The sequence below is a fragment of the Berghia stephanieae genome, chromosome 1, assembly GCF_034508935.2.
Source record: "Berghia stephanieae isolate SIO BIC M18660-M18661 chromosome 1, UCSD_Bste_1.3, whole genome shotgun sequence".
Taxonomy (NCBI): Eukaryota; Metazoa; Mollusca; class Gastropoda; order Nudibranchia; family Aeolidiidae; genus Berghia; species Berghia stephanieae.
The window spans coordinates 49,364,646-49,376,091 of NC_088360.1; the positions used below are offsets into that span (position 1 = coordinate 49,364,646).

The window sequence follows — 11,446 nt, forward strand, 5'->3', positions numbered from 1 at the left end:
TTACCAAATACAGGAAAATCGTCATATTCATTACGATACAACCAACATTTTTTTAAATTCAAATTTCTTTTGTACATCATAAAATTTAATGACAATGAACAGTGTGTTGTAGAGAATGTTTAGCTACACAAATTATGTATGGCAAGAACTTCACTGCTATTGTGTCTGAGTGATAAAAAATATATTTTTGTGTAAGTTGGGTGTGAAGTTTTGGGGAATATCCTGAAAATGGCTGGTAAGGAGAGAGTTAAGGGGGCGCTAATCCAACAGCAACAAATAATATGTAGAATAAGACACGACCTCCCGCAATGTCCCATTTTAACATATCAACATGGAAATCTATGTTTGGTGCAAACTTAAACGTTTAAAGTCTAAATGACTGTAAACGTTGCTGCTCGAATCTCGAAGCAATAAATAACAAGGTGAAATTGAATGTAATCTTCAATTTAATAATATACGAAAACAGATAAAATGGATGTCATTTTATAACGTTCATTTTATCTGTTGTCGTATATCAAATTGAAGCTTACATTCAAGTTCACCTTGTTATTTAAAGTCTGATCGATAAAATTTAGTGAGAACTTATCATTAAAATGGCTGTCTAAAAACAATAACAAAGATGCCACTTTTGTTCAATCTAGAACAATATAAGTAAGGAAAATCGCGTTATAGATAGTATTAACTGTTTGTTAAATGCTGTCTGCACAAGGTCGATACTCTTATACACACGTACTTCTAAACTTGAAACTGACTGGTATGGGTATCAGAGTTAATTGGAACAATTCGTTGCATAAGTTTTATTACAGCAAAACAAACTACCTAGAACAAAAATGCTGCAGATGAAGATAACCTATGATGATGATAACGATGATGGCAATGGTGATTGTATTGATGTTACTCGAACGATAATAAATTTGATAATGATTATTATAATGATAATGGTGAACAAGATGACGTTGATTAAGGTGATGGTGATGATAATGAAGGTAATGAAGAAGCAGATGATGATGATGATGATGATGATGATGATGATGATGATGATGATGATGATGATGATGATAATGATGATGATGATGATGATAGTGTGGATGATAAAATTAATGACTAACGATCATAATGGCGATTATGTTAAAGACGATGACGACGACAACGACGACGAAAACGACGACAATGGCCAGGTTTAACATGCACAGGGTAATAAATAGCAAAGGATAATCTGAAGTATCATTTCTTACCTTTTTATTGACGAATTTCCAAATATTCACACTGCTTTGCCTCTGGCACTAGTAACAACGTGAACATTAACAGTTGAAAATAACTAAGATCAATTTAAAAAATAATTATAACCAAATTATCCCCATGACGATCGTGTGTAAGTCCAAAAATCCACAAGAAACAGAGAATAATACATCAAATCAGCTATCTTCAGTCTTCAGAGCCGAATATTATTATCTCTACTACCATCATGTTCTGGCATCGCCATCGCGCCAAACAGCAAATCACCCGACCGTCCGACAGGCAAACAATCAAACTCGTGCCCAGTTGTAGTTTAGTGGTGGTGGTGGTGGTTGGTGGTGTTGATGACGTATTTTAGTTTAAGTGGGAGTCGTGAGTTGCGGTGTTGGGATAACAACAACATCCATGGTTAGACTTGGCGTAAGCGCCAGCGACAGCGGCACCACAAGTAATATTAGTATTATGAGTTTCTGGGTTGTTGCTGCTGCTGTCTTCCGAAGCCAGAGCGTCGTCATTGTCGCTTCATTGTTGTCACATGTATAGATAGTAGGTTATGCGCTTGACTAAGAAGCTTACAACTCACAACATTACCATCCAGAAGTATAACGGACCAACATACAAAACTATGCGTAACCTTAAACGTTTATAGTCTGGTTAATACAGATAAGTGAGAATTTTACTCATAAACGTGGATGCAAAAAACAATAACAAAAACACGAGTGACGTCAACTTCATTCTCTCTATATTAGCAACATGGTATCTTCCATACCTGTATTTTAAAAGGAAAAATAAATATAAAAATAATAGACGACTAAAAATCTTATTTTTTTTTAATCCAATGCTTTAGGAGGAACCTACAGATAGGTATGTGTTAATCTCGTTCGATGGAGTGATGTTAGGTCTGGAGATAGGAGTGAGTTGTGATGTGAAATATATTGTGTGGGGATGGACAGGAGGAGGTGGGGGGGGGGGGGGGGGGGGGGTAAGCTGTTGTCTGGACAGTCTGATGTTATAGAATGATTGGAAGTTTGGAAGAGAGAGAGATAGATAGATAGATAGATAGATAGATAGATAGAGAGAGAGAGAGAGAGAGAGAGAGAGAGAGAGAGAGAGAGAGAGAGAGAGAGAGAGATTAAGTAATAGAGAAACAATAGAGCGAGAGAAAAGGGAAAGGGGAGAGAAAGAGGAAACACACATGCGCGCACACACACACACACACATGGAGAGAGAGAAAGAGAGAGAGATAGATAGATAGATAGATAAATAGAGAGAGAGAGAGAGAGAAGAGAGAGAGAGAGAGAGAGGAGAGAGAGAGAGAGAGAGAGAGAGAGAGAGAGAGAGAGAGAGAGAGAGAGGCACCACGATCGCGACACGATGTCATTCATGAAATCTCACTCACCAAATCCTGTAACTGTAATCTACGCACGCGCATGCGTGGTTGTGAATGATTCCGAAAAGTTGTGGTTGGCCAGATAGATTAGATGAAGGGATGTGTAGGCGGTGAGAGGAAAGAATTGATTGGCCGATCGATGGCTGGATGAACGAAAGAATGGAGTGATGGATGAATGGATAGCTGGATGGGTTTCGCGTGTGAAAATAATGAATTAATAAATAGATGAATGGTCATTAACCAGTTTAATACTAACGAAAGAGTGAAAATGGAAAGGCTTCGTATGGGAACAAAACAGACAATGGACGTTTCGGGTACAAAACCTTCTTCAGCACAACAATACACAAATAAACGTGGAAAACAAATAAAATATAACGAAAAATAACTTGTATCGTCTTTACTCAATGGTAGTTGCAGCACGTTTGTACCCGAAACGTCCATTGTTCCATACGAAGCCTCTCCATTTTCACTCTTTCGTTAGTATTTTACGATCACCGGCTTCAGGCAGCCCTTACCGTTTTCTACATTAACCAGTTACCTACCGTACCCTGGAAAAAACGTGTATCAAAAATGTGGCTAAATGACTCGTCCTTCGTGTATCGATCGATTTAAATGACCCTCATCTTGGCAAAAACTGTTAAACTTGGGACGTTGCGAAATCCCAGGGTTGAGAGTTTTTGCCAAGATGAGGGTCATTTAAATCGATCGATATTAGTTGGACGAGTTTTCTGACCAAATTTTGAATACAAGTTTTCCCAGGGTACGGTAGGTAACTGGTTAAATAATCATAGTTTCATATATTAATCGATGTCCTCCTAGTAAATGGATATGAATATTTGGCTCAAAAGCGTATGTATCCGAAACTTGCATAATAAAAACGAAAGAGATTAAGAGATATTCTGTCGAAATTCAAATTAAGTGGCTTACCAATTGTATTTTTGAATTAATATTATTATTATTACTATTACAATTATAAGTATAAAAATAAAAGAAATAATAATAATAATAATAATAATAATAATAATAATAATAATAATAATAATAATAATAATAATAATAATAATAATAATAATAATAATCAATATTATTATTATTATTATTATTATTATTATTATTATTATTATTATTATTATTATTATTATCATTATTATTATTATTATTAATATTTTTATCATTTTTTATCATTATTACTATTAACATCACCATTACCACCGTTATCATTAATATTATTATCATCATTGTTATATGCTTCACCACAGGTTGGTCCTACAATCTCAGCTGCTAGATTTTCACCATGTCTTCACCTTTTAAAATAAGAGAAGCTCGACTGACTAACCAAAACGAAATAGTGACAATACAAGGAACGAAATTGACGTCACTCAGTTCTTTGTCATTGTTGTTAGACAGCCATTTTGGTTATATCCGACTGGCGGATATTGTGGGTATTTTCCCTAAATGAGTAATATCAATATCATAAGCAATAATATTTACATAGAAAGAGGCCGGATCAGGCAAAATCATACACGTATGCGCTATATTATATATATTATACATATATAAAAGGAGCAGGAGAAAGAGAGAGAGAGAGAGAGAGAGAGAGAGAGAGAGAGAGAGAGAGAGAGAGAGAGAGAGAGAGAGAGAGAGGAGAGAAATTAATGGCATCGAATTTCAAAAAGTAATTGCTTTGGCGTCTTATTCAATTTCACAAACATGAAATAAACTCTTTTTATTCCATCCACCCCCGCAGGTACTAATCTACGCAACTCACAGTATCCTCATGACGTAAAATACAAAGACGATACTTAATTAATTTGACTCCCATTAATTCAGTGTACCGATAGAACAGAGAATGGTGTGGTGTAAATTTAACAAATCACGCTAGTCTAGAGTGTATTAAATGCGATTCCGCAAACTGATACGCCTCTTCCCCTATTTATCTCTTTATCTATCTATCTATCTATCTGTCTATCTATCTATCTATCTATCTATCTATCTATCTATCTATCTATCTATCTATCTATCTATCTATCTATCTATCTATCTATCTATCCATCCATCTATCTATATATCTATCTATCTATTTACATATCTATAAGTCTATCAACTGTCTATCTATCTACTTATTTATCTACCTATGTCCCCCTAAATCTTTGTCCCTCTATCTTACATATATATCTATCTGTCTCTCTCTCTATCTCTCTCCCCTCTCTCTCTCTCTCTCTCTCATTGGCGCACACGCACACACAGAAAGACACATACATACAAACATTCTTTCATCGTTTCGCATCTGACCTCCTCTTTCTCTCTCATTTACTTTCTTTTTTTCTTTCTCTCTTTCTACTTCTCTCTCCCCTTCACTCATTCACTCTCTATAAATCCTCTCTATCTATCTCGATAAAAACACATCCTCATAAACACCAACGACAATGTTGATACTGCACTATGATTTATAATGAGAATGACATTTATTGACTGGTTGTGAGCGGATCGAGAGACTGACCATGGCATGTTGCAATAGCGACACGACACGCGAAACAATTAACACATTTTCGAGACAGAGACTGGATTATCATTTATTGGTTGGAGTCAAAAGGTCATTGTAAGCAATTGAATGCGAGCTAATGTCAAAAATTTCTCGGTCGCAGCACAAATCCAGTTAAATTTGTTATAATCCGTAAAAATATTGTACAAAAACAGCACTAAAGTACACTGGCAAGACAAAAAAGGGTGTATGAAACACTGTCAGACAAAGCAAGAAAGAATAATACAAGTTAAAAAAACCCCCATCCCAACAGTCTTCTTCGACTGGGGATTGAACCTCCGATTACCGGTCCGCCATTCTACCATTACATCACAAAGGTACACGTTTTACGATGTGAACCATGTACCATCAGTTGCATCGCACAAACATTGAACACGAGATGGTCCGAAGACATTAGAGTAGATCGACGTGCATTTATTTGCAGGACTGATAACCCAATTGCTATTGCGTTCATTGTTGTATTGGAAATATTTTTTTTAAATGACGCAAAATATTGTCATTGACAACAATGTTAAACCAGGCCTATAAGTGGGTTCGGACATCAGACCTGCATATATGTACACGTCGGAGTAGTTTCATTTTTATTTTTGAAAATCAGTTTGTCAATGGCAAAACATAAAACAAAAACAAAAAAACTTGAGCTTCTATACAGAGCAACATCCACTAAACGTTCTCAAAACGCTTTACAAAGAGTTCCTGATCAACAGCAACACGTAGCATATAGGACGAGACATGATGCCTGTTAGGCGATATTACAATTTTTTTCCGACAGAGACAACGCTGTCAACGGAACGGGCGGGATCAGTTTTATGTCATCCAACTTTTTCTTTTCATTACAATCAAATAATGGAGCGACCAGTTCTCACCAACTTGTGAGAATGTTTTAAACTTCTTTGTCACAAGGTTCAATCCCCAGTTGAAATAAATAATAACGTGAAGTTGAATCTAAGCTTCAATTAAATTACAAAAACAGATCAAATGAACGTTTCGGATTTCCCCTTTATCAACAAAACAGGATGATTGAAACACCACAGATGAATGAGATGATGTGGTAGTGGCGTAGTGAGGGAAACCTGAAACGTTCATTTGATCTGTTTTTGTAATTAAATTGAAGCTTACATTCAACTTCACGTTATTATCTAGTTCTTCGAGCTTCGAGCAGCAACATTTACACAATCCCCCGTTGAGAAGGCTGATATTTTGGTGCGATTTTTAAATTGTATTTTTCTATTTATCTTGTCTGGCACAGATTGTATCATTCTCTTTTCAGATTTAGATCTTCAGCCACTGCATTTTACAATTTTTGTCTTTATATCAGTTTTTAAAACGGGGGTGGGGTCGGTTGGTAAGGAAAGAAAATATAGAGGGTAAATGTAATTCATATATTCGATATACAACAACATTAACAAAAAGAGAAAACAAGCAAACAAAAACAGACAAAAAAAATCCAACAAAAAACACACACCCACACGAAATAAAAACAAAACACCCCCTCCCAAAAAAATAAATGAAAAAATAAAAAATAAAAAACCGAACAAAATCAAAAATGAAACAAGTCAAAGAACAAAAAAAAAAAAAAAAAAAAAGCGACGTTCCGGTTCTTGGCCTTCTTCAGGTGAGTTAGTGTTTGGCAGGTACATTAGTCCGAGAAGGAATGGCTAAGTAGCCAAGTGACAACAAATAGGTTTAGATGATTTTAAAAATTCATCTGCATTGGGATCAATAATAGGCGTTTATCACCTAAAACCAAATTACTCAGAGTATCCTGTGCTCACACTCTCTTGTTGTAAAAAGAATGAGATCAAACGTTGACCTACAGTTACTGTCCTGATAGGTCAACAACCTGATAAGGTCTAAAATACATTAGAGTCTAAACACTACTTCTCCGAGAGGGCGTTATGCTGATAAAATAATACTTTCACTATCCAAAAATAGGCGCTGTTCTTCACTGCTTAATTAGACCACAGCGGACTTATCTTCACAGCAGTTTACTGTCAACACGTCTTTTTTCTATTTTTTAGCATTTATATAGCGCAATATCCAGTAAATGTTCTCAAAGCGATCTTGGGCAAGACATGACCCTTGTAAGTCAATATATGATGTCACGCGACGGTTTTGACCTTTTGGTATTACTGAATAGATCATTCTTTACTCTTTAATTTGATACCTGTTTCATTGATGTACCATACTTTTTGGCTGAGTTATACAAGATTGAAATTGGTAGGTTCCTGCAAATCTCAGATCCAAAATTCAGAGAAATGTGTACTTAAAAGATTTTACACGCATCACCATAGCAACGGCATGTTATATTTGAGCTAGCATAATGAAATTTGGCATGCTTTTTATATACCATGTAACTAACATCTGTAGTTTTTAATACTCGTTTTTTTAATGACAATATTTTTGTGAATTGACTCTATATTATTACATTTTTTTTCAACAGAGATAACGCTGTTAATGGCAGGGTACTGTTACTCATTTCACGCACGGACTCCTAGGACTAAACTACACGCCGTTCAGAGTGGACTCTAACCCTGGACCTCTCGATCCTAAGACGAGTGTCCTATAATAAGACCGAATAGCCGCAATACGCTATTTTGTCCAGACATTTTTAATTATCTGTAGTTGATGGGGAAAAGAATTCTACCGCAAGACGAATACTGTTCTGCAAAAGATACACCTGTGTTTTGAAGAATTATGTCGGGAACACTCGAAGGTAGAGATTAATAATTTTAGGTCTAGAAAAATGGCTCCGTTGATCGGTCAATAGACTTCAATTTCCAGACCCGAGAATATTTTGTATTCGGACGTCACTTCATAATTCTTTAACATTTTGGAGCCTGTTAGTTGATTAATTTATTAAATTGGATTAACCCTACCTGTAATTATTTGTAGGTCTGATAACCCAAATTGTTATGGACTCATCGTTGTAATGGGAATACCCTCAAACCAACACACAATTTTGTCTATCACAACCATTTTAATCTAGCCCATAGTTGCGTTTGGCTGCCAGACCTGCAGATATGTGCACCTAGCATTAACTGTTATATCCGATAAATGGGTTAGGCAGGTCACTGAACTAAACTGCATTGACTGGTGTCAAATGGAACCCGAAAAAAGTGTCTGAATTTTGATTATACACACATGTACAAAAGTTATTTTACACTTCTTTTGAATCAATTTATTTGAATTTTAAGAGACAAAATTGAAAACAAATTTATATCAGAGAAATGAGCAATATTTTTAAATATATTATATATAGACGTCTATGATCCAAATTTAATTAACACACATTCACAATCCTAAAAGATAACACAACCAAAAAACACAGGTTGGCTCGCTCTGCTTCGGAAAAAGAGGAAAAATTCGACGCACAAACTTCAGTAACGCATATATGGCTATCACGATACCCAATCACTGCTCGGACAAGTCTCCCCATAGAGTTTATCAAGATGTTTATGTCATTTTACCATGATGCATTCTACACTGATTCAACAAAATTCCAAATCTCGAAATCATTCTTTGCTTGGTACTGTTGTTCCCCTGTAGGTCTTCAGGGGAGATCTCAGAGGGCCACTCGATGACCAAGGTTTTATTCTCAATTAGTTGAGGTCGCCCAGATGCCCTCTAGCTCTGAGTCCAGCAAGTCTACCAAACGCTATCTTGAAATGTTTTCCACTGTGATGTCAGAGGCATAAGAGATGGGTTGGTTGTGTGTCGAACTAATGTTCGATCATCATTGGCTATTATTACTCTGGGTTGACCAGTTGATTCCTCACATGCCCTTTCAGTGTTAAACTTTGCAATAATAGAATAGCAGGTATCATTGAAAAACTGTAGAACCTTAGCTACTGGCTGTTTAGCACACCCAGTTTTGGCATATTTTCAAGAGTTACCACAACGGGTAATGTTGGACAGTGGCAAGTCCCCACAGTTGCAATTAGCGCGCTGTTAAGCAGGTTCTCGACAGAAGCCGATTGGCTGCCACCCAATGTCTCCTCTTGCTGGTGGAAAGGCCTGACAACTTCTTCTCACGTTTCGAGGATTCGATGTTTCCCCCTCCATCTTGCATAAGCAGCTCTGTCTGAAGTCAGGGAGCCTACGTACAAGGGTTGCCGGGACTTATTTCAGCTCGACACAGGGGCACCGTCCATTATGCGCTTGATCTTATTAAGCCAGTTGTTTGCAATTGTCTCCCGCCGACATTGGGGGGGGGGGGGGGTGGATTGTTGCCATTATCGGACCCCATTCTCTAGGCGTTGATGCCAGCGTTCCCGACACAATGTGCATGGACTTGTGAAGTTTAACATCTACTTCTCAACGTTCTTGCTTCTACCCCAAACTGGAGCCTAATTTTCCGAGGTGGAATAGCATAGTGCCAAGGCGGACGTCCATGGCAATGTTCAATCAAGGCACGTAGGTGCGAAAAGGTTCTGTTTCGAGAATTTAAGAACGCGTTTTCACGATTGTCCCAGTAACATTCCTTACCTTTCCTTCTTTGCGTCATTTCCGAAGTCGTTCGCCATCCACTCTATGGTTGACATAATGCAATACAACTAAGCATAAATGTTGTTTAATAAATGTTATTGTAAGTGATAAAAATTATTGATGCTAATGCAGAGTTAAAAGATATTAGTTTCAGCGTGTAAAATTGTTACATTTTTTTGCACATGTATGTATATTCTAACTTTTAAGATGTTTTTGTTAACAACTGTACACAATTTTATTAGAATTTTAAAAATACCCAAATAATCAAGACATCAATGAAGACAACAGATAATATTTATTGTCTTCATTCATAACTCGAACTAGCAAGTGATATTCACTGTTTCTACAATACGTCCTTCCGTTCTTGTCATGTTTGCTATTACTTTCGACACACATTCAAGGTTTCTATTTCCGTGTTTTAGTTTTTAACTGTTTGATCTTTGGTGCTTGTTTCGTCAACTTTTAAATGATCTCTGATGACATATTATATTATTAAGATATCCAACTGGCCAGCCATTTGTACTTATTTTAGAACTGGTTTCACAAAGAAATTACAAAAAAAAAAAAAACAAACCCAAAACAACAACAACAAAAAATATTTAAAAAATAAACAAAAAAAAATAAACCAAAAAAAAAAAAATGAGAAAAGAATCAAACAAAATATATACTCTTTACGAATAAAGCTGGGGGGTTAACATTCCTCCGTGCAACCCATGCTAAGTTTTGCCAACAGGACATAATTGCTGGCCAATCTAACAGTGAAAAAATATTTTTAAAGATTGATATAAGAATATCTTGCAAACTTTTTACTTTAAATTACAAGTAATTTATTCACCCATGACTCAACTAGTTATTTAGAATCTTTGATGGGGCTAATGCTCGGTCCTTAATTTGACCTTGGCCGTAGGAATCCAAATCTGGCCACTCTGTTGATAGATTCATTTCCGGGTTACCTACAGTTGACAGATTCATTTGCGGGTTGTCTACAGACTTTAATACGGACTGATTTTATGATTGATGGCTCAACAGATTCGTCTCGATCTATACTTAGAATAATTAGAATAGACAAGTACCTGCTTTTAAAAGCGTTATTTCTCCGCAACAAATAAAATTGGGGTTTTAAAATTAACAAAATCAAACAATCAAACAAATCGAAACATAAACAAACAAGAAACAAGCATAAAACGATGAGAGAATTGTCTACGAGAAATGCTATATAGATCATCCATTCATATGACCGAGACACTTACGGACAATGCTTTGTGTCATTTGATCGGTTAAAAGATTGGAGACGGTAACACGAGATCAAAATAGAGGAAAGCAAAGCGAGGTGTTCGATGAAAACTACTCTTAAAAAAAGAAGAAGAAAATACTTAATCAAAAGATCCTCCCATCATTCCCGAGACTAATCAACAAACTCGACGGCAGTTCTACTGACATCATTTGAGATTATGAAAGCGAGAAAAAGCGGTGGGGGGGGGGGGGGTGTATAAGATTTTACGTCCTCTTCTAGTTCAATATATATATATATATATATATATTATTATTATTATTATTATTATTATTATTATTATTATTATTATTATTATTATTATTAAAAAGATGCCATATACGGTCATTCATAAATAATGTATGTCTAATTATAATAACGTTCAAGAATCACCCTTAGAAACCATGTGGCAACATAAGAAAAAGTGCCACTTAATGTTTTCTATTTGTTTTCAACCAATAGCAAATTATATGAACCAACTTGTTTTACCCGAGTAAAATGCAATTTTAGTTTTTCGGGA

At 35.9% G+C, this 11,446-nt stretch overlaps 1 protein-coding gene across 2 annotated transcripts in view; it reads right to left on the reverse strand.

Annotated features, from left to right (window-relative positions):
• LOC144976875 (uncharacterized) overlaps window positions 1-1,566 on the reverse strand; it is a 98,178-nt gene extending 96,612 nt beyond the window's left edge. Inside the window, exon 1 of one of the 2 annotated variants that reach the window (XM_078921427.1) lies at window positions 1,236-1,566. The gene's annotated coding sequence lies outside the window, so the exon portion shown is untranslated. The remainder of the gene's footprint in view (window positions 1-1,235) is intronic. The other variant, XM_078921436.1, reaches the window with a different exon arrangement.
• Between the last annotated feature and the right edge of the window lie 9,880 nt (window positions 1,567-11,446).